Here is a 24,800-nt window from a genome sequence, read left to right on the forward strand (position 1 = left end):
CAGATTGATGTTATACATAAAATAGTGTATTAATGACACAGATTTTTTTTCTAAATTTTCATCAGCATTTGAAATCGTTACTAGTTTCTGTTTAAAGTAGTTCAGGTGTTTAAATGTATCTGTTAGACAGATTCTTGTAAAATCAAAGAAGCAAATACTTAAAGATCTCATTAACTGAAGATCTTACAGTATATGACTTTAAAACCAATTGCCATACTTTGTGCTCTGTCCTCATCTGAAACTAACAAAACTCCATGATATACTTGAACATTTTCCCAATGTCAAGCTAATTGCACATATAACATATTTCACTAATGAACATTCTCATCTGAGTATAAATGTACAAGTCTGGCCATCATGTTGGATGTCTTATTGCTCTAGCTCTTACATTTATCTGAGTCTTTTTTTTTTTTTTGTACATCCAAAGGTTCTGCTGGCTACTATTGATGAAGCTGCGATCGTTTGTACCATGGAGCAACCTGCTGTTTCCACCGTCATTGATTTTTCTATCTGACTGCCCATCAGGGAGTACCCACTAGAATCTCTTCAGGAAGAGGGTAAGATTACAACCCTAGTATTCACATTATTTCTATCACCAAGTAACTTTTAGAACCTTTCTGTAACCTTATTGAGCTCATATCCTGGGAAAGGCTATGTTTAGAATTTGGTCAGTAAGCAGATTTTACTCAAGTAAGCTCTAAAATTGCTACATTTTAAGTTGTACTTTTACTGACTAGTAAGGTGACTGGCAAATGAGGCCTGTGAGTTTAAGTGATTGAAATCATGTCTGGGCAACTATTGTGGAAGACAAGGAAGGGGGGAAGGTTTGGGGACATCAATCCAAACCAAACAAACGAAGAATTAGCACTTGCTCACGTTCTGGAAATTCTTTATAATTTGTGTTTGAATGTGATTTCTTCCTTATGCAATTTGTAAAGTGTCGCTACTCATACATATTACTACCAATTTGAAATCATACAGTTTATTATGTTAAAAAGTTGAAAAGTAGTGCAAAGGGATTCAAATTTTCCTCTCCATCTAAGACCTTTATTCTCCTTTCTTAGGGCCTAGCACTCTAAAATATTACTCCAGGAGCTGCTTATACATACATACCTGCCTGCACAATTCTCCAAAAAATGTATCTCTTATGTTACAAATAACAGAGACTTGAAAGTGAAGCGCAGAGCGACATATAGTCAGCTTTGTCCTGCGTAACATGTTTGCAATCTAATTCTTGCACATGGAGAGAGGTTAGTTGCTATGCTGTTCACTTTTAGTGGAGAAGGGTGGCCAGATAGCACAGACATTCTCAGTTCTGAGTGATGGTGGAGCAAGATGTATTGGGGTGCTTCAAAGGAAGGAACAAACAGGGTGTGTTTGTGTGTGTTATTATCTTCCCTATTTTTAGAGCAACCAAGGATCTTTACATTGTATACTTTGGGGAACTTCCCAAGTAATCACCCAGGTTGATTTTTCTATCTGATGGCCCACTCCCGGGTTGGGAGTATAGCCTGATGCAGGTTGGGGTTAACCAGTCATAACTGATTGTACAGTTGTAGGTAGTTGGCTGGCCCTTTCGTAAGTGAAATGGACTGAACTTAGAGAACGAAGTGGTTTTGAGCTTATAAAAGTTGAAATTCATTCTTTTTGATGTTTGTTCTCTCAGTTTAGATCAGACACAAACAATAAAGCACAAAGAAACTATGGAACAGCTTTATCAGCCCTCTTCCTCTGTATGGTCCTCCCTTGGCCTGAACTCCTGGCCTCTACCATCCCATCACCTGTGTATAGTTTTTGCCTCTCCCAGAATACCAAGTGACTGGAACAATCCAGTAGGTAGCTATAACAGTTTGGCTTCTTTCATTTGGAAATATGCATTTAATTTTTATGCAGGTTGTTACTGATAGTTTCTTTTTATTAATGATATTCTATTGCATGGATATACCACTATTATTTTTACTATGTTGTCCAATTTATGGATACTTGTATTATTTACAGCTTTTGTGGATTAAGAGTAATTTTTTAAAAAATTATTTAGTTTCAGGTTTTATTTGGATAAGAACCAAGGAGTGGGTAAATAATGCTTCTAACTTAAATATACTGAACCTTATTATATATTCATATAAAACACACATATTCACACATCTATGAACAGTTATTTCTATGGATTGGATGTCATTCATATTCCAATCCCCTGTGATTTCTTATAAAAGTGATATTTACAGAGTGTATGGTTCATTTTTCATCTTTATAGTTTTTAAATTTTCTAAATTGATCGTCTAGTTGATAAACAATTTTTAAAAACCCACAATTTTGAATGGATCTAAGTTTTCAAAGTACATTTTATAAATGATTCTAGTTTAGGTGATTGGTCTGTTAAAGTCTCTTAAGAGTTTATAACCAAATTAAAACAGCCTTTTCTCAACTCCTTTTGATTTTATAAGTTCAATTGCCTAAACTTTGGGAGATTCTGTTTATCAAAAAAACATTCTGTTGCTAGAATCTCCTGTTGATAAAGAATTAACTTCCAAAGCATCTTGGTCATTTTTTTTTCTTAGTTCACTGGTTCCAGCAATTTGAAAGAGTTTAGTTTGTTTGGTTATATGAACTGATATGAAATAAGTGCTTACGTGGTTTTTCAATGTATAAACAGACTTTGTATAATTTTCCCAAGATAAACAATGACAGAGGAGATTAAATCAGAATTAAGAAGTTTATAAAGGTATTTTTAGCATCCAACTCCTGGCAAAGTATTGCTTCCCTAAATATGAGGGATATTTAAAATATTCATGAAAATGTGTATGATTTTAAAAATTATGTAGTACTTTTTCCTACCGAAATGAACTTATCTCTCAATACCACTTCTTCATGGTTTGCTTGATTTCCCTTTATATACTTGTGAACATAGCAAGATGTTTGATTTCTTTGATGCATAGCTAACTGATAATTAGGAAATTAACCTGAGTTCTTAGCAACTAAACAATTTTAAAAATGTCTAACATATATTGCTTTGTGTTATGACCTGAATTGTGGTCCTCCAAAATTTGTGAAACTTGACCTCCAAGTTGCTCAAGGTGTGCTGACATGGGGTAGTTGCTGGTGTATTTAAGCTGAAATAAGCTGTATTTACATAACATTATGACTGGTTCCTTTATAGAAGAAGACATACATTTTTTCCTCTCCCTTCCCACGTCTCTTCTCTTTCCGTTTCTCCACCTATTCCTCTTTCTCTTTCACTCTCATTCTCACGCTTACACATTCACACACACACACAAGAGGTAGCCATGTTAGATCTCAGAAAACTTGAGTGCACATTAGTTTCTAATTTCCAAAATGATAAGAAAATGAATTTCTATTGTTTAAACCACTCGAGCTGTTACACTTGTGCAGCTCTGAGCATGCTGTCAACGTGTGATGATGTTGCTTCTTCCAGACAGAGTTAAACATCATAGCCCAAGCTTTCACCATGCTACTTCTCTTCAGAAATCGCTTTTTGGTTATTTAGTACTGTTTAACTGTTTAACAATATGATTGACAACCTCTGTATAGGAAATTTAATATCTGAGTATATCCTAACAGTTTTTATTTAGTCCAAGTTTACAAATACTTGCTCAATCTTCACTAAATGGATTCTATGCACAGGTTCAGAAATTCAGAAGTGCACTTCCTGTGGTCCTATTGGATGGAAAGGCAGAGATTGCTGTTAAAGTAAATAACATGGGAAGATAGTTTTGTTACCATAACTTGTATGGTATGTATGGCATGTGTGGACAGATATAATTAAAGCAGACGTCTTCACCAAGATATAGAAATACCTAGGATTGAGAGCAAATTCCTTTTCTTATTAAATTTTTACTTTTAATTTTTGAATTTTATGGTGCAAATTTGTAGAGACTGGGATTCCCCTCTGCCAATCTTCCACTTCTCGACAGATTTTCTCATCACTGCTAGAATAGTATGGTCCTTGAGAAGGAGCCATGATTTCATCAGTCTGTTATTTAAGTGTTCCCCGACATTGCTGGTACAGACCATGTCAGACAGTCCAGCATCCCATTGTCTACACATTTCCAACAGTTTCGTTGGGAGTCCATCTTTGATTTGGAAGCAGAGATGTACATTGCATTGTATCCCCACATCTGGATATGGTAGTTTCTATTCCGTCACTATACATTCCCATAAATGAGAAGCCATGAAATAAGGTCAATACACGGTATGGTTTAGAACAGCAACAACAGCAACAAAATTCCTTTTGAGTGTCAATAAAATTCACCTGGTGGTAGATGGTAATAGTGTTGTCTTTGAGAAACTATGCAGTGATTTTAGAGTAAGCAGTGAAGGAAATTGTGATTTCTTCATCAGGTCTACACAGACCTAGCAAAGGGGTACAGGTATAGAGGTGCTTCCAATGTCTTTGTGTGCTGTGAAATCCTGGAGAGTGTAGGAAAAGAAGCCAAAGGTGATTTCAGGTTTCTAACCTGGGGACTGGATACAGTGTGCTGATAATGACATGAGAAGGAGTGTCCTTGTTGGTGTGTCTGTATGGACAAGTGTGCACATTGGCGTATTAGAATGGCTCATTCATTTGATCATACTGTGGTGGAATCAAAGGGTGTACAGAAAGAGATTTCAATTATACAGTTATAAATGTGAATTTGAAATTACAGGTGAATTCAAGTATCGTGTATAAGTCAGCCCATTGATGTTCAGTCTAAAAATCAGTGCCTTAAGAATGCTTGAATTTCTTAAAATAGCAAAGGATAGACATTGAATCTATAGTCTATCTGTTCCCTTGTGTCCTCCAAGCAAGCCAATTAACTTTGTTGGGATCAACGCTTTCACATCCAACATCAAATTGTCATGACATCTTTTATTTTATCTCAAAAATATTGAGTCACTCGCTTCAGTGTCTAATATTCTAATTGACCTCCTTTGCAATTAAGTTTTCTCATCCTGTATGCTTGGTTATTGAGGTGTTAACACTTCAAAGTCCTAATTAGTGCCATATATATACATGTTGCTACAAAACCTAATGTAGTTCTGAGAGCAAATATTCCAATCATTACAGTCAACAATTAGAGCAGCCAAACAAAACATGATTTTTAGATTTTTACTGATGATATAAAATTTTCTTGGGGGAGAAGGGGATTCTTTATTTTTCACCCTGTTCTAATTCTCAGTCTCTTGAGTTGCTACAGATACAAAACTTTCTGTTTTATTCTTGGATTAGATGTCCTCTAATTTACATCCATGTCCAACACATTGGACCGTTCATTCATTCATCTTCTGTTTCGTGCCACTGAGGCCCTGGATTTGTAGAATCTGTACTCTGCTTGGAATTTTAAGGAACTTACTTGCTGATCTCCTCAACCTCAATTTATCAGAGTAGGTCTTTAATTAACCACTCTGAAATGCTAGAGAAAGTGATCTTTGGTTCTGACAAAAATAACTTAGTTTGTATTATTTTCTTTATAGATTTCTTCAAAATATTTACTATTTTCAACCTTCTCAAAGTCCCAATGCCTGCAAAAGAGTATAATTATTAAGGTACCTAAAAGAAGCGCATTTGCCCAATAGCTAGTATGTTCATAGAGTTTAGTAGAACATCAATGTAGGAATTATTTATGTTAGCTGATACTATAAACCCTGACAAGGAATGGAGTCTGCTGAATATTTACTTGATTGATTATAAGGGTGAATGATAAATTAATAAATGTGATTTAAGGTTTAAACTCAGGAAAAAATACCTTGCACCTAACACTGGGATTAGACACACAAATATTAATTATCTGATTCTCGGATGTGAATGTTCATATACTGTAAGTATAGGAATCAATCATTTAATAATGGAGAGAGCTTGAAAGGCTCTGATGTGGCAGATTGAGTCTGTAAATTTAATCTTTGAATAATCATTCATTTCATAAGTGATTAATGAAAGAGATATTTTATAATAAACAAAAATTTTAAACTGCCTAGCACTTAGATGAGAAGAAAATGCTTATCATAAATGTCTGCTATTTCTGCATATGGATTTTCAGTTGTGACTGCAAGTGAAACCCAACATCATTTTTTTCTGGTATTGCAAATGACCATGGGGAGGTATGATGTACTCATGGATAAGGAAGTAAAGATTTTTCTGATCCAACTGAAGATAGCACAGAATCTTAATAGTGATATTAGAGTTGGGTGACAATTGAATTTAAGGGAGTATGATTTTATAATTTCTAGACAAATAACTGTTTATCATGTGGACATTAGTCTGAAACCAATTAGTTTTATCTTTAGGTTAAATTTTCTTCTAAACGTCTTTAAAAGTAATCAATAAATCATTGGAAAAGGACAATCTAATTGATCATGGCTTCCAGTTTCATGAAAATCTTCATTTGTACAAATTTATCTCAGCAGCTGTACAGGTGGCTTCTGGGAGGTAACTTTGGGCATCACTAGAGATCAGAGACATTGCCACAGTGATATGAGACAGGAAATGGCAGATATCATCTAGGAGCAAAGCAGTCAATTCTCAGAGCATTTGTGAAGGGCTCAGGCAACACCTTAGACAATATGAGAAGAACCAAATGATATTAGTCATTCTCTTACTGCCATCTCTGACCACTGAAAAAGTTTTTAGAAGTAGAAAACTTATTATGGTTATATCATTGTACTCCAGATATGTTTCCTGTATCTGCTGTCGTGCAAATGATCACCAACTTAGATTCAAACAGCAGAGCTTTGTTCTCTCAGCAATTTTGGAGGGCAGCAACCCCAAATCAGATTCACAGGCTAAACTCAAAATGTCAGTAGAGTCACATGCCCTCTATAAACTTGAGGGAAAATCTGCTTTTGGGTTTTGCTAGATTGTGGTGGTTTCAAGATGAACTAACTTGTGGCTTTTTCCACTCTATGCCTCCAACTTCACCTTGCCTTATCCTTACCCATCTCTGTCACAATGTTTTTGTTTCTTTGTGTCTCCCTCTTGCAGACACTTGTGGTTTGTTACGGGAAGTGCCTACATCAGTCCAAGAGCTCACATCTTCAAAGACTCCTTTTCTTGGTAATATTTATAGTTTTTAGGAAATAAAGCCTGAAAACTATATGTAGTAATTAACTGTCAGAAGAAGAGACACAGTTAATAGTAAGAGGTTTCAAAAAGAAATAAAGTAGAACATTAAGGGACAACAATGTCAACTTTACTTCTTCAATCACTTTCCTGCTTAATAAATTATGTCTTCATATTTATTCAGGTCACTTCTTCACATAAGTTGATATTCTTTGTAACCAATATTCTCTCTTAAGCCTATATGTAAGAATCATCTGGCAGGTTTATGAAACTATAAATACTTAGGCCCATCTTCAAACCAATTGGAATTGAATCTCTGGGGAAAGAAATTGGCTGTCAACATTTTCAAAGCTGCTCAGCTGATTTTAAAATGAAAGGTTAAGAATCACTGTGATAAAGTGATAGATATAAATTATACTTGGTTTATGGAACAATGTCTTATAATCGGAACAACTGGATTTGAAGACTGGTATTTCAATCTTATCCCTGACACTTCATTAGCTATGTAACTCCACCTGAGTTTATGTTGAAAGGTAGTTTTAAAAACCTATCACAATAATTAGACTTACAACACTTCTTGTTTCTGCGCTATATATTATTTGGTAATTACACATGTGCCTATAGTAAAAAAAAAAAAGAAAGGTAGTTTAGTGTCTGTGTCTTTTAATATACTGAAAAATTAAGGTCATACATTTATAATATAAATATATTAGATATTTGTTAAATGGGTGAATGAATGGATATTAGGAGCTATGCTAAATGTTACAACAGTAGGTGAAGTGATGGTGATAGAATAAGAAGGAAAGAGAGATGCTTGTTGCCATTTGTGCAACTTTTAGGTAAAGGAAAGAGACAGTCAGATTTAACCCCTGCCAAGCATGTGATTTGAGGAAGAATAATACTGTGCAACTCTGTGATCAGATGAGTTGTATTTTATTCAGCCTATAATGTCAGGAAAAGCTTCTCAAATTACTAGCTGCAATCTAAGGATGAGCAGAGGTTATTTAGCAATTTGTGGATGCAAAACATCTGGGAGAATGGACTCTCATGGCAAACGTTTACGCGAGGGAAGAACATGAACACATGAGCTGGAGCTAAGCTAGAAAGTGGTTGAGACTACAGTGTTCTATAAGACACGATAGTTCTGGGCAAACGATAGTTATGCGACAGTTTACACAGTCACTGAAGACTCTGCCAGGAGTTCTACCTTCACCCTTAATGTGATGGAAGGTCTTCAGGAAAGTCAGAGGTAGTCGGGAAATGGGATGATGACAGTGGTCTGGGAAGTGAGTCAGTATACTAGTGGGTAGTCCAGTGAAAGACGTTGCTAGCCCAGACCAGGATGATGATAAAAAGGTAGAAAAATATGAATAAATAAAAGAAATATGTAGAAGATAAAAAGGAAAGTAGGAAGGAAACGGGAAGGAAAGAAACTAAGGATGACTCTTAACTTGCTGTATTCTACCACTAGATGAATGGGAGTCATTGTTATAGAAAACTCTCAATCCCATTCAGGGAGGATCAGGAGCTTTGAATTTACCTTGTTTACTTTGATGTGTTGCTAAGTTACATAAGAGAAATTTCAAGTTGACATTCAGTTTGATAGCTAAGAAATAAAGCTGAGGCTGAAAATAGGTACTGATGAGTCATTTGCATATAAGCAGTTATTAAATTGAAAATAAAAGATTTCCTAGGAGCAGAGCGTGGGGTAAGAAGATGTGGGAACTCAGGTTGGAGTCTTCAAGAACCTAATATTTAATGACTTAGGCAGAGAGACCAACTACACATTTTTAAAAAGATTTATTTAATTTTTATTGGGAAATCAGATTTACAGAGAAGGAGAGACAGAGCTTACATCCGCTAGATCACTCCCCAAGTAGCCACAACAGCTGGAGGCCAGAGCTGAGCCGATCTGAAGCCAGGAGTCAGGGGCTTCTTCTGGGTCTCCCACGTGGGTGCAGGGTCCCAACACTTTGGATCATTTTCCACTGCTTTCCCAGCCACAAGCAGAGAGCTGGAAAGGAAGTAGAGCAGCCAGGATATAAACCAGCACCCATATGGGATCCTGGCATGAGCAAGGCAAGGGCTTTAGCCACTAGGCCAGCACACTGGGCCTTCAACTACACATTTGGCAGACTATTAGATCTAGAGAAAAATAGCTGGGAAATATACCAAAGATCCACAGGAAGATGTTTTAACTCCAAGGCAGTAGTCAAGGGATTTGAATGTTGACTAACAAAGAGTTAAATTCAGGACTAGGAAAAATTCAGTGACTTGAATGGGATGGAGGTCTCTGATAATTCTTAGAGCAATAGCACTGGGTTTATAAGCAAAAAAAACATTTACAGATGATTGAAAAGTATAAAGGAGATGACAAATAGAAACGTGAAGATAATGCTTGTTTTGAGATAAGAAATATTGTGGAAATTAGAAAACAGTTTATTATATGTAACTGAAATATTGCATGATTTCTGTCTTTTAAAACATAGCTATAAAAGGGCGTCTTGAGAGCAGATAACAGTAATAAAAAGAAACGTTAGGAACAGAGAAGTCAGCGCACCTGAATAACACTGCATTGGTCTTGGAAACAGGACAACACTACTTGACTGAAGGCAAAGCAAGAACTGGAAGGATGCAGAACTTGGGGAAGCAGGTGTGTTCCCATTTGAGAGCTTCTGTTTTCTTCACAAGGTTAGAGAGCAGTTCCTCTGCTGAGAAGGTAAAGAACAATCGGAATTTTGAAGTGAGGGGAAAGTTTGGAAGATGAACTATAATATGTTTAGACTAGCAAGAGGTTGTTGAATTAGAACAATGTAGTAGAAAGTATAGAGAGGAACATCTTCCATCTGATGATTCACTCCCCAAGTGACCACAATGGATAGAGCTGAGCCAATCCAAAGTCGGGAGCCAGGAGCTTCTTCTGGGTCTTCCACACAGGTGCAGGGTCCCAAGGCTTTTGGCTGTCCTTGATTGCTTTCCTAGGCCAAGAGCAGGGAGCAGGATGGGAAGTGGAGCAGCCAGAATGTGAACTGGTGCCCATTTGGGATCCCAGAGCTTTGATGTAGAGGATTAGCCAATTCAGCCATCAGGTTGTGTTCTATAAAAAGGTAAGAGAACTCCATATTGGTATATAGTGTTTTCGTTGTGTGAACTTCTTATCTGTTATCTAAGGTTAAAAAATGTATTTTATTTGGGCCCGGCACGACTGGCATGATGGCGTAGTGGCCAAAGTCCTCACCTTAAATGTACTGGGATCCCTTATGGTCCCAGTTCTAATCCTGGTGGCTCTACTTCCCATCCAGCTCCCTGCTTATAATTCAGGTGCTAATGCTCTGGCGTAGTGAGTAAACCTGCTGCCTGCAGTGCTGGCATTTCATATGGACACCACTTTGTGTCCTGAATACTTTAATATAGCTCCCTGTTAATGGCCCTTGGGAAGTAATTGAAGTTCTTTGGGTCCCACTCCCCATGTAGGAGATCTGGAAGAAGCTCATGGCTTTGGGCCTGCTCAACTCCAGCTGGCTGCAGTCATTTGGTGGAATGAAGTACAGATCGAACGTATCTCTGATTTTTCCTTTCACTCTCTGTGACTCTACCTTTCTAACAAATAACTACATCCTTATAAGACCATTGAATTTATAAAACCATTGAGGGGTTGTTAAATAAACCATAGCATCAGGAAAGCAAGAAAACAGACTTTCATGGTTCAGTAACATTAGTTAGAAAATCAAAAGAAAGTTGGAGCAAGTGCCTTTGTAATTTTTCTTTGAATTATAAAGTTAAATAGATGGGAAGTAAAAAGAGATTAAGGGAATTTTTTGTTCTGTAGCTCATGAAAGAAACATTTATTTATCCAAGTAAGTGATTTGGTACATATTATGTAACATATTATGAGAATGTAGCTAATCAGATTTTCTCTCATAACTTAATGTATAGTAGTTGGTGCTGCCTCTTACTGGAAATCTGAAAATGGTCATGAGGAAGGGCCCTCCCAAGAAGGATTGTGCTGTTAGTTCCCTCGATCTAGATTCTGATCTATCAGTAATGAGTCTAATGGCCCTGGATCCACAGGTGCCTCTGCACATGGAGCCTGTGCTATTCAAGTGTGAAGAGTTGGCTCACAGCTCCTCTGAAAGCTGGAAGAGCATTTACATCCTCCTACCTAGAGCCCCATTCCAGGAACAAAGATTTTTGATCCTAGGAAGAGCTTAATTCACACAGAACTGAAGCTCTTGCAGCAGGAGAAAGAGGCAGGGGGTGAGGGGCAGGTGAGGGGGCAATGACAGACGGCAGGTGCCTCCACAGTCTTACTGGATTCCAGGTGTTTAGAAATATCACAATGGCCAATCCATTCTTCATGTAAAACTGAAACAATAATGTATCATTCCCACATTTGTAAGGATTTCTCTTGAAAGTTTCAAAAGGAAATGACTACCCATCTGGCTCTAAATGGTAAGGCCCAAGACAAATGTCCAGCTCTGTTTTTCCATCATCTGGAAGACTACCAGCACTGAGGATACCTTTCCATTTGGCTGGGAGACTCATGACTAGCAAAAAAGGAGTAAAATCCAATGCATGGTTCTATTGAACTAGAGGTGCTGAGGAAAATAGACAGCAATCTGAATAATAAAATCAGGGTTGCCCTAGAGGAAACTCATATGATACATACATTTTTCCTTTGGTTAAAAATAATGGGCATCATTAAAGGCCATGCTGTTATGGAAATGATGAGGTGCTAAAATCCTATCTCTGGCAACCAAAGAAGACCAACACTCAGACATCTCCAATGCACAGAGAAAATCCTAAAGAGGTGAAAGTAAAGCAGAAATTATTTTTAAGAGTAAGTTGAGAATGTCCAGTATGATAATTATAGGAGTTTCAGAAAGATTAAACAAAGGACGTTGAGCCCTTGGGCATAGCTGGTTAGGAGTTTCTTTTTAACTACTGATTTGGATACTGAGCCCCACCACTTCCTGATTCCAGCTCCTTGTCGATACAGGCTTTGAGGAGGATGCAGGTGATGATTCAAGCAGTTGAGTCCCTTCCACCCAAATGGGTGGCTTGCATTGAGTGCCCAGCTCCATTTCAGCCCCTGCTGCCGTGGTATTTTGGAAGTGAATCAGCTGATGGGAAATTTTGTTTCTGTCTCTCTCTCCCTCTGTCATTTGCTTCTCCAAGTGACAAGCAAATAATTAAATAAATAAATGGAATAAAAGAACATAATTAAGCCAAACATAGGGAATTTTAATTTGAAGGCTTCATTAGGAGGACTGTAAAGGTTTTCCAAGATACACTCATGATTAATGAGGTAAGATACAGGTCCATTGGAGGAGGTGCCCATGACCAGGCAAGTGATCAGTAATGGACTAGAAACATCACAGGATGCAAGATTTACTTCCAGAGCAAAAATATTGAAGTCTCCATTTTAGATTACTAGACCATGGGATTAGCTGATAGAATTTTAGGGGAAAAGTGGGAATAGCAGTGCATGAAGGGAAGGTAAATGATTGCAGTGAGACAATAATTTCATCATGCTTGAGTGTAAAATCATGTAAGTAGAAAGGAAGTTTGATACTTAAAATGTATGTTTCACATCAAAAGTAATACGTTAGTATAGAAAAAATGAATTGGATGAAGCACAACCTTTCATTGAATTTCATCAGAACTGGTTCTACCATATGTAAGAAAATATGAGAAAATATGAGAATATGAAAATATAAGAAAAGACATTTCAACTAGAAGTATACGTTTTGGTTATTAGACCACGGGGAAGAAGAGAGGGGGAGAAAAGGAAGACCCTTGCTGGTTGATTTCCCATAAAAACTGTTCAGGTTCAAGTGAGAGCCGGGGACTCCATCTGGGTCTCCCATGTGGCTGACAAGGATTAAAGTGCTTGAGCCCTCACTGGTGTCTTCCCAGATGTGTCTTAGCGAGAAGCTCAGAGCCTAGAGAAGACCAGGGCCTTGGATCCAGACACTCTGATAGAGGGTATGAAAGTTAAAGCAATACCTTTATGTATAAATGTTTGTTTATTTGCTTAAAATTAGAGTTACAGAAAGATGGGGCACTAGGCATCTTCTCTTTGCTAGTTCATTCCCCAGATGGCCACAGAAGCCAGCATTGGGCCAGGAGCTGAAGTCAGGAGCTAGGAGCTTCTTGCAAGTTTCCCATGTGGATAGTAGAGGTCCAAACTCTTGGGCCATCTTTTGCTTTTTCCATGCCATTACCAGGGAGCTGATTTGGAAGTGGAGGAATTGGTCCAAACACCAGACCCCAAATGGGATACTAGCATTGTAGACAGTGGTTTTACTTGCTTTGCCACAGTGCTGGCCCCTTAAGAAGCATCTTACCTGCTAGGCCAAATGCATACCCTGTGCAATATTTGTTCATATAAATGATAACAGATCATGTCTCCTGGTAGTCAAGGTAATGTACCAGATATAGGACAGACTCTCCTGGTGTAAATAACAACCACAACAACATAAGCTGCATGTCTAGGTCAACCATTTTCGAGACAGTAGCCATCAGGTGATCATAGACTATGATTACTGAGGGACAGAAAACAAGATTTTAACGGCCTATCATTTCCCTCTGTGAACTACAATAACAGATGTGAAATATCTCCTCCTGGGGTAGACCACTGCTAACAAGGGTCCAGAGTTACACAACTGTTGCAGAAATGAACCCAGAATAGACAAGAGCCGCACGTTGTGATTCTTCACACTTGATAAGTATTGTGGATGACTTTGTCCATCTTGCCACATCACTTCCGACAGAGAACAACTTAAAATATTAGTATCCAAAGCTTAGCATGTGACTTGATTTTCTTCTAGGAGAAAATCGTTGTTGTTTCTCAGTTTTAGACTATTTTAACTTTTTGTTTATTTGAGTAAAAGGCATTTGTTGGGGGTGGCATGGTTGGCACAGCATGCTAGTCCTCTGCCCTGTGGTGTATCAGTATCCCATATGGACTCTGGTTCCTGTTCTGGCTGCTCTGCTATCGATCGCAGCTCTTTGTTTATGGCCTGGGGAAGCAGCGGAGAATGGCTGAAATGCTGGGGACCTTACACCACATGCAAGATCCTGAGGAAACTCCTGATTCCTGACTTTGGATCAGCTCAGGTCTGGCCTTTGCAGTCATTTGGGGGAGGAGGGGTGGGGCGGATAGTTCAGCAGATGAAAAACCTTCCCTCTCTGTCTACAAATATACCTTTCAAATAAAAATCAATCTTTGAAGTAATGCATTTATTTGTTTAATTTTAAAAATGTTTTCCCATTTTTCATAATACTTTTTAGGAATGTTAGCTTTTTCTGAATTTCTTTGGTAAAGAGATTCATCCTTTTCTTCTAGCTTATTTTTCTTTATTTTTTCTAACATAAACCATTAACTTTAAAAAAATTTTTTTCATGATACAGTTCCATGGGCTCAGAGATTTCCTTTTTATCCATTTATACCTAGGTTTCAAAGTTGTTTCCATGCAAATTTGTCCATATAGATAGGTGGGCATTTTCTTTAGAGATCCTCAAGGCATGAGAATATTTGAATTTAATTTTTTTTTAAAAAATATAAAACTTGACAATGTGTATGGAATCATATGGGTTGTGCTCTTATTAAAAAGTATGGCTTTAAGTTTTTAGTGCTTGCATTTTTATTTTTATTTATGATTGTGATGTTTATTTTATACAATTCATTTGTCATCACTTGCTAGTAAGAAAAGTTAAAGAAGTGGATATAATGATGATTAATGATTTACTAAGTGATTTTCATGGGAAGGACTTTTCTACAAGTTCAATGAGCAATATCATTTTTAAAAATAAGTAATCAGGGCCCAGTGCAGTAGCCTAGCCGCTAAAGTCCCTGCTTTGCAAGCGCCAGAATCCCATATGAACACAGGTTGTAAACCCAGCAGCCCTGCTTCCCATCTAGATCCCTGCCTGTGGCCTGGGAAAGCAGTCGAGGACAGCCCAAAGCCTTGGGACCCTGTACCAGTGTGGGAGACCTGAAAGAGGCTCCTGGCTTCAGACTGGCTCAACCACAGTCATTGAGGCCGCTTGGGGAGTGAATCATTGGATGGGAGATCTTCCCCTCTGTCTCTACTCTTCTCTGTGTATCTGAGTTTCCAATAAAAATAAAATAAATAAAAAATAAGTAATCAAATGGTACGGTATATGTTAGATAAAAAAACCAAAATTATTATGTATAGGTTCTTATTTAATATGTTGTGAATGATTATGTGGATAGGCTATATCATATGTAGCATTAAATTTTTAATTTGATTTTTACTGAGTTTGTAGCTTTGTTTGCCTTTTGAATTCCTGCTTTAGGAAGAATTCACACTTTTACTGAGTTTGCTGCCTTGGTGGGACCAGACTAAACATTTCTGTGGTGTTCAAATGCTCTGTAGTTCACGCATCTCCCACCCATGATCTACAGGATGGTACAAATGGAAGATCCAATAACTGACCCCATGCAGTGCATCCCAATGAAAGCACAGACACACTAGACATACTTATGAAGATATCTTAGCCTATGTATATCGATTGAATATAAACCATCAAGGCATTTTGTGTGTTTAACATGAATTGTATGACATGAGATCTCACTGTATGCATGCAAATACTCCAAATACCAACCCTTTCTCCTCCAAAAAAATAAAAAATGCGGAATTCAAAACTATCTCTAACATTAAGTATTTTGGATATGGGATACTTCCAATTACAGACTAATTCACAATTGTTCTTTTTTTAAGATTGATTTATTTTTATTACAAAGTCAGATATACAGAGAGGAGGACAGACAGGAAGATCTTCCATCCAATGATTCACTCCCCAAGTGAGAGCAACAGCTGGTGCTGTGCCTATCCGAAGCCAGGAGCCAGGAACCTCCCCCGTGTCTCCCACGTGGGTGCAGGGTCCCAAAGCTTTGGGCTGTCCTTGGCTGCTTTTCAGGCTACAAGCAGGAAGCTGGATGGCAAGTGGAGCTGCTGGGATTAGAACCGGCGCCCATATGGGACCCCGGTGCGTTCAAGGTGAGGACTTTAGCTGCTAGGCCACGCCACCGGGCCCCCACAATTGTTCTTAAAACATGATGAGTGGGTGCGTTCTTCTGAGGGGAGTGGGCCTCCAGAAAGCTTTAGGGAGTATTCTGCTTGAATGAGAGGTGAAGTTCAGCTGAGTGGTGTTTATGATGATTATTTTTAATAGAACTTATTGTTACAACTTACATGCTCTCTTAGTTATAAGTATATAAGCTGAATAAACCCATTTGGGTTATTAGGGTTGAAATGAATAATGTTTCTTTGTGTCTATTTTCTGTTTTCACTAGTATTCCTATTCTTGACCTTTTCTCCCGAATAAGAGGTAAATAAGCAACATTTAAAAATTAACAGAAATGAATAAAAGAGGCTTTGCTTACGTTTTAATTCAGAATTAACTGTGAGCTCCAAGCAAACCAAACCCTAGTAACAAAAATTCTGCAAAAAAAAGTGCTTTTCATGTTAGAAACCTTTATTGATGCCAGCTAGAGAAGAAAACATAATTTTGACCGGGTGTGATTACATAGTTGTAGAGCTCTATTTTAATACCTTAGTTATCCAGCACTGTCCGACTGAATGTTGGATGGGCAGAAAGCAATATACCCTCTAAGAAATGCTTTTGAGCAGTTGCCATAATAGACTTGAAAATGGAATTCCCCCAAACAGCCAAGGACTCATCTGAAGAAGCACATCTGAGCTGTCACTCCAGCTTGCAGAAACTCGATTCTCTGTTGAAAACATTAACTTAGACCATCTGTAACTTGTTCCTATCTTTTCTCAGTCCCATCTGGCCACTTAATATGTCTTGGATTTGATGCCTCAAGAGTATTTGATGTGTGTTAAAAAAATTTATACATCTTGATTTAGCCAATGGAGCATAGGCTTGCTCTTATGGATAGATATATTGTGCAGTTTCAAAAAAAGTGCTTTGAACTTCAACAGAATGAAAGACACTGGAAATTTTACACAATGAATGGAACATGTTTTCCTAGCTCTTTTCATTTGGTAAAAAGTTTTGTGTAAGCCGTATCAGATGGTGCACCCACTGCAATGATGTATTTACTGGTCTAGTTTCATTTGGCTAGTGGAGTAGGCATGATATAGAGCAGAAAGTCTCTTGTTTGTTTATCTGTTAGTAAGAAAGCCTGAGACACACAGACACACAAATTCAGTATTTTTTTATGAAGTTTTGACTTGTGGTTTCCAATAAAAACCTCATCAGAAGCTAGCATTTCAAAGGGGTTTGTCCCTAGACCAATTTTGACGACTCCTTTCTTAAAGTAAGTGAACTCTTCTAGGGAATCTCTTTCCTTTTAATGCTGTAGGACTCGCAGTATGTTATGAACTATAGAAATAGAGTGGGAAATACAAGTTACAATGACAGAAAGTATTAAATTTAGGAGGAAGCTTCTTCAAAAATGTTAAAGTATGTAATATACGATTCTGATGTGATTCCAAGTCCATTGATATGCAACCTTCAAATTTTTAGATCATTTCAAAAAGAGTTGAAACAGGCTGTTTACTCTTATCTGGAAAGAGCTAGTTGTGCATTCTCTTTCTGCAGGAAGATGTATGCAGCCCTCTCCCTTGCCTCACTTTCCTGCTTATTTCTCAGACTAATGGAGGTGTCATGCCTAGCTCCTTTTGAGTCATTGCTAAGTCAGTTACTTGCTTTTCCATGCTTATGGTCAGTGTGTGTCCGCTCGATTTGGAATTCTTAGGTAGAATCAAGGTGTTGTTTTCTAATTCTCTGTTGATCAGAACCTCTTTCCATTTCCATTATTCTCTGTGATGACTTGAGCTGTTTTTAGATTTCCTGGAAATGGTGCTTTCCTTGAACTCTAGAGTCAGAACTACTTGAATAAAGCTATGCCTCTGTCTTCATTATCTTTGATCTCAATTTCTGCCCATAATGGTTGCACATATCTCTTTGATTATAGGTAGCCGTGCACAGCTAATTGGTATTTTTCTGAGCCAAAGCCTTAGTATTATCAAATACAGAGATCAGGCCTTGGTGTAATGACTTTAGGATTACGACAGATGATGCAGAGAAGCATCCTGGTCCAATTCATGCCCATCCATCACCCTGCAAAGCACTGAATAACAAGGATGGAAACCATTACTCCATACGCTGAACCCCTGAGTACTAATTAGTTGGAACAGTTTTTTTCCCTAGGTTTATTATAGACTTAAAGCATTTATATACCTATTTATTTATGAGATCAAGATAAGGAGAGAGACTAAGAGCTTCCATTTACTAATCTACTTCCCAAATGCCCAAAACAGCTAAGTCTGAAACAAGCAGAAACCAAGAAGTTTAAACTCGATCTGTTTTTTCCACAATAATGGTAGGACCTTAAGTGCTTAGGCTATCACCTGCTGCCACCCAAGATATACTTAGCAGGAAATTCAACTGGAAGCAGAGCAAGAACTTGAACCCACGGATTCCAGTCTGTGATTCAGGCATCTCAAGTAGCATCTTAAGCCCTGCATCAAATGCTCGCTCCTTGGTGTTATAATTTTATGACACTTACAATCTATTTAATGGCAGGTGAAACTTAGCGAGTAAATGATTGTTGACCTTTTATGTAAGGAAGCTGGTGCACAAATGGACTTTTAGGACCTCTAGGTCAACTCATTGATAGCCTTTCTTTGCTAAGACATGCAAGTGTTCATTATATTTTTCCATTCCAGAAATGTCTAGCATTGTATTCCTTTGTGAACACAGGTCTATTGCTTCTCGGCCTTTTGGCTAAGATCAAGTGTACTATCTGTTCTTATCAGTCTAAATACAGGTTTACCTATCTTAATCTTTTAGGCTGATTTTATTCTATTTTAATAAAGCTGACATGCCATATAGGCCACATATAGTAGAACATCACTATTAGGGTCTGGACCAATACCCAAAATAACATGTTTTCTGTGAACATTGTGCACATTCATGCTACGTGAATAAACCTGGTGTAGCAATACTGTGAAATCTTTCCAGGTCAGTTTTTATAGGACAAATAAAACAGTATCCAACTTGCCAAAATATAGTAACATTAATTTGACATCTGAAGTCTTCAGATTTTGATGTTATGGCCTAAGAGATAAATTTCTCCCTTACTTCACTGTTTACTCTGATATCAGAGAATCGACTACATCCTGAGAGTTTTTCCATAGTTCTTGCCTGTTAGTGGGACTCAGATTCAGCTTCTTGGCAGTTATCTCTGCTCTCAGCCTCCTGAGGTTGGTGGCCCATGGTCATTGTCCTCGGGGTGTGGAGCTGAAACTGGCCATCTGTGACAAGAAGTCTGGTGCATCCCACCACACCTATCTTCTCCCACCCAGATCCTGGTTATAAATCATCATAAAGCTGCCACCTGATTTCATTGGCAGCATTTTACTGCTTCATTTCTTGCTTTCTACTTCCAGAAACAGAGAGCTTTATCTGAGAACCTCAGAGCAACGTCTCTTTTGCCTTTTCGTTATAGCTGTATCAAAACATAAGTCAGAGTTGAGATTTTCGCTGATCTCCCAATAACATAGACAACAAAATGCCAGCTTTTGTTTATATTTTCCGTTCACATCTCTAATCTGTTTCTTCCAAAAGGAAAGGCACAGATGCATACCTTATTTTATAAATCAGTATATTCTCTCAGAGGTAATAAGAAACCACCTTGGAGAACACTAGTACTCACACAAGCACCTCAGTGATTTGTTTTTAAATAACTGATTTCAATGTACAATTTATATTCACTGTAAAGGAGAAGATTAGACTGAGAATCCATAAGCAAGTCTTATTTCTTGTCCCACCACACTGATAAGTACCCATTTGTACAGCCACGTGTGTGCCTCTGATTTGCCAAGAGTAAAATAAAAACATCAAATGCAGGAGGTTTTTGAAGTCATTGAATTGGCAAGGAAGAGAGAGAGAGAGAATGAATAAGGATGAAACTTCAGGATGGAACATCACTGCTTCCATGAAGCTCTTCATTATATTTTTATGATTTCGTAGATTGGACTTTTTCATACATCATGTTTGCTTAAAGTAGGTAATACTTACAAATTCATGGCAGTATCAGGTGAATGCTGCATTACTTAGTGTCAGTAGGATCCCAGCAAAGACTGGATAACATTGTGTTCTAGTTGGTTTGAGTAATGCTTATCATGGAAGTATTTATAAATGTTTAGGTAGAATAAAGTGAAGCCAGGGTATAGTACATCACCCTGGAACTAGTGATGAGGAAGGAGGAGTCATTACCACACTTAGGTCCTATGGGACAAGTAGGATGAGACATTGCTACATATTCCAGGACAGTCTCACCCTCACTTAGAGCAGCGACTTGTGGAGCAAGGGAGTGGTTGCTCTTCAATGACCCCTTGGAAGAGAAGTGAATAGACAGAAACTCCATCTCTGATATTCTCCTGCCCTTGAATTTCTTATTAATGTATTTGATTTTTAAGAGATGCAGAGATCTCCCATCTGCAGCTTCTTTGTCCTGCGGCAGCTGAGAAATAGCCAGGCTGTAGCCCAGAGCCAGGATTCATTCCATGTGTCCCATGTAGGCAACCAAGTTAGAACAACCCTTGCTCTTCCCTTCTGGCTCTCAGGGTGTACATTAGCAGGAAATTGGAGACAGGGCTAGAGCTGGGACCCTGAGCAAAACACTACAATGTGGCATGCAGTGTCTTAAATAGGATCTTAACTGATATGAAATTAAATGTCTAATGCATAAAGTTCCCTCAAGTCCTATGCAATACACAAACCCCAGTGGATGATAGAGACAAGGGAGACTGCCCAGGAAGAGGAAGGTGGCTCTGCATAGATGAATTGGGGGCTGTCCAGTTCAGTAACGCAGAATAGATTAGATAGGAATAACAGGCATAGAGAGACGGAATCCATGTTCCCAGACCTTCCATGTGGCTCTGTTTCTTTATCCATTTTCTAGTGTGGTGACACGAATTTGCCTCAGAGTTATTTGCAGAAATGACCAATAAAAAATGAAAATAAAACATTGTGCAGACATAAAGTACCATATGGATGCTCAACATTTGTGGTGATAGGTTTTACATTCTCTAGGAGGAATGCCAAGAAGAGGTGACATCTGCACTGGTCTGAATGGTTCTAAAGCTCCAGCTGGGGCTGAGCCAGCTGTGGGGAAGGACACAGTAGCAGCATAATGGACTTTTCTTTAGGGAGAGTAGTTAACCCTTTATGTTATGCAGACATTGTAGAAAGTGGCTAACAGAAACTGGAACCACTGATACACTCAACAATACCCATCTAAGACACATCAATGAATTAGTTGCTTCTCTCAAGTAAAGAGTTTCCCTTTCCCACTGGTTAGTTTTTTTGTTTATTTGTTCGTTTGCTTGTTTTTGCTATGGTGCTGCTCACCCACACACCTAGTTCATGGTTCACTCCCCAGTTGCCTGCAATGGCTTGGCGTGGGTTAAGGCCTGTGCCTGAAGCAGGGCATGTAGGCCAGGATAGACATGAGTGTCCACATGGGTAGTAGATCCTCAACCACTGGAGCCATCACCACTTCCTCCCTGTGTCTGCACTGGTGAAACACAGGATTGGGAGTTGGTATCAGGCATGAAACTCAAGAATTCTAATTCAGAATGTGTATATTTTAACCACTTGACTAAATACCTGCTTTATGAAAGGCCATTTTAATACATCAGTTTTTCATACTCATAGTTTGCTTTGGGATATATATGAACTTGGCAAAAATAGTATGGCCCAACTTTTCATAACTCTTGTTGCAATAAACTTCAGAAAGACTCGTTTATCTAAATAAAGACCTTTTCTACGAGGTAAAATTTATAGCAAGGAGTCGCATTTCAAGAGTTAATATGCAGGCCTGGCATGGTAGCCTAGCACCTGAAGTCCTTGCCTTTAGTGTGCAGGGATTGGCTTAGCTCCAGCTGCTGCGGGCACTTGGAGGGAGTGAACCAGTAGATGTAAGATCTTTCTGTCTCTATTCTCTCTGTAAATCTGACATTCCGATGAAAATAAGTAAATCTTTAAAAAAAACAAGAAAGAGCTAACATGCCTTCTTTGTAAAAATAATTTCCGTAGAATTGAGCCCAGGACACTGGTAGGATGCAGATCTGGGCAGTGTGATATGTGTATTAGGGGCATTATTTAGTTGGTTGTTAATTCAGGTCTCTACAAGTCTCATGGCCTCCTGTATGCTCCTTCTTTAATATTTTCTGTGGAATCTTCAATAGCCATTTAGAGAAATTAGCCATTAGTTTCAAACACCTCATCCTGGTAATGAATTTCTAGCCCAAGAAACTGATATCATGGTCCATAATTTTGAACCTTGATTGGACTGGTATTGGAAAAGGAATTTATTGCTTTCAAGAGTTATAGGATCAATAGAGTTGGAATAATGTGTTGGGTAACCATGCCAACACAACTTGCATACGAGACTGGAGGGTAAAGTGGTTTTAAAATAATTGAAGGAAAGATAATTAAGTCTAGTTGTGACAAGATGTAAGATAAATGATAACTCTCTTGAAACCCTCTGGTATTTCTTTAGCTGAAAAATAAGTCCAGAATAGCAAACATTAAATCTAATAAATGATTCTCTAAACAAAGTTTCCCAGGGTGTTTTTCTGAGAATTTCTTTTATTTTATGTTTCCCCTTTTATGTTTAGCTTATCTCATCCAATTTCTTCTCAAGGACAGCAAGGAACTCATTTATTTTATCCTTATGAGTTTAAAAATTGTGGACATGCAAGAAAGTAGTGGCAGTCGGCTTTAAACATGATAGTGGTTAGGATTTTCTTTGGTGGACTTTCACTCATAGTTGCTATTTCTTTGAATTGTTTTGCATTTTACTTGGCCTTCAACTAGTGCTGAACAATGCTAACAACAACAACAACAACAACAATAACAAAACCCTTCAGAATACTTGTCTATATTGTGTGTTATGCCAACAAATCACTGAGGAATTTTTATCTTGAGGGGTATATGTAGACACTTTTGGGGACACCCTGGTATGAACAATTTGAGGGTTAACTAGGAGCATTTTCATTTGCTTTTGTACCCTTTCCTGAAATTTACTTGCTTTAGATATCTTTAATTATGATGTCAATCATTTCTGCCTTATTTAAATTATATTGTTTTCCACTATAGTTTTATTATACGGGTTCATCCCTTACCATCCCCTACCACCCTCACCATAATCCCCTCTCCTTATGTGTCCCCAACTTATCACAATAGCACAATCACTCAGTTCATTGTTACAAGGTTAACTTTCTGATGTGTAAATGTCTCATGATAAATATAGGAAAAGATAGTTTCATAATGTGAAGATTTATATATTTGTAAGTGTCAATGGGAATCCTATTATTGGGAGTAGAGACACATGCTATATTATTAATCCATTACATTATTTCCCAGTATGCTAATCTCCTTTGTACAGCTCATATATATACATATATCTATCTATCTATATATATATATCTGTATTTATACATGTCTATATGTATACATATTTGTGTATTAGTTGTATATCAGAGAGCATATTATCTTTCTCCCTTTGTGACTACCTTATTTTACTAAGCATGATAGATCCGGCTGGGACCATTTTGTTGCAAGCAATAACATTTCACCACTTTCATGGCTGAGTAGTGTACAATGGAGTAAATATACCACAGTTCCATTATCCATTCATCTGTTGCTGAGCATTTGGTTTGTTTACATACTTCAGCTATTTTTGATTATTCTATTTTTTAAATTTTATTTTGTGATACAGTTTTGTAGGCTCTGGGGTTGCCCATGCCCTTCCCCAAGGCCCCTCCCTCCACAGCCACCCCATCCCATCCCACCCCTCCCTCATTGATTTCTCCTCTAGTTTTACAATGAATGTCCTTCATAAGCAGTCACAAGTCATCATGCTGTTATTGAGGTGTTCCTGAAAATGTAGGCACAGACATTGTCAGAGAGTACATCATCTTACTGTTAGCATGTATTTATTTCTTTCACTGGGCGTCCATCTTTGATTTGTATACACAGAGACATAAAGCACTTTGTCTTTGTGTCTGAACATATCAGTATGCTACTTTAAACATGGGGTTACAGGTAGTTCTGTGAAGTGCAGCATTCATTTTGTTGGACTCCCAGGAGTGGGATGTCTGGATCATGCATCCTCATGCTGCTGTTCCTGTTCCATCTACTCATAATCTTGCTAATGTCTATTAAGATCTGTAAAACGAGTATATGAAATAAAGGAATCATTTTGAAATATTGTTGTCTAAAAAAGTCTTTATTTATGGCATCCCAATCTCTACTTCAATGAACACTGAAAAGAAAAACACTTTCATTCTATTTTTGGATTAAGAGATATTCGCAATATAGATGAAATGAATTTATAGATGTTCTATAATATCAACAGTAATCATAATAAAGCAATGAAGATGATTTTAAAATATAAACTACAGGACTTTAAGGTCAGGGGAAATACAGTTGTGACAGGCAGATGTGATATGATAGGCGCTGATAAGAGATTTTAAATATAAATATAATAGAATTTGGCAGAGAAAGTACAATGAGAATACCTTTAAATGTATAAATATGAAATTACACGTTTCTTTAAAATGGATCATGGGTAGTTTAAAATTGCTACACAATACATATCCTATCAAATACATTTAAAAGAATGCCATAATTGATTTAAAGTGTCAATTATTAAGATATACTGGAGATGACA

General features: G+C 37.7%; 1 long non-coding RNA gene and 1 pseudogene across 1 annotated transcript in view; both read left to right on the forward strand.

The window, feature by feature from the left end:
- The first annotated feature begins 426 nt into the window (after positions 1-426).
- Positions 427-24,800, forward strand: part of LOC131482528 (uncharacterized) — a 109,623-nt gene continuing 85,249 nt past the window's right edge. The window contains exon 1 of the long non-coding RNA XR_009247065.1: positions 427-557. This is a non-coding gene — a long non-coding RNA (uncharacterized LOC131482528). The remainder of the gene's footprint in view (positions 558-24,800) is intronic.
- Positions 18,822-18,990, forward strand: LOC118758148 (U2 spliceosomal RNA; annotated as a pseudogene).

This window comes from Ochotona princeps, chromosome 18, assembly GCF_030435755.1.
Source record: "Ochotona princeps isolate mOchPri1 chromosome 18, mOchPri1.hap1, whole genome shotgun sequence".
Lineage (NCBI taxonomy): Eukaryota > Metazoa > Chordata > Mammalia > Lagomorpha > Ochotonidae > Ochotona > Ochotona princeps.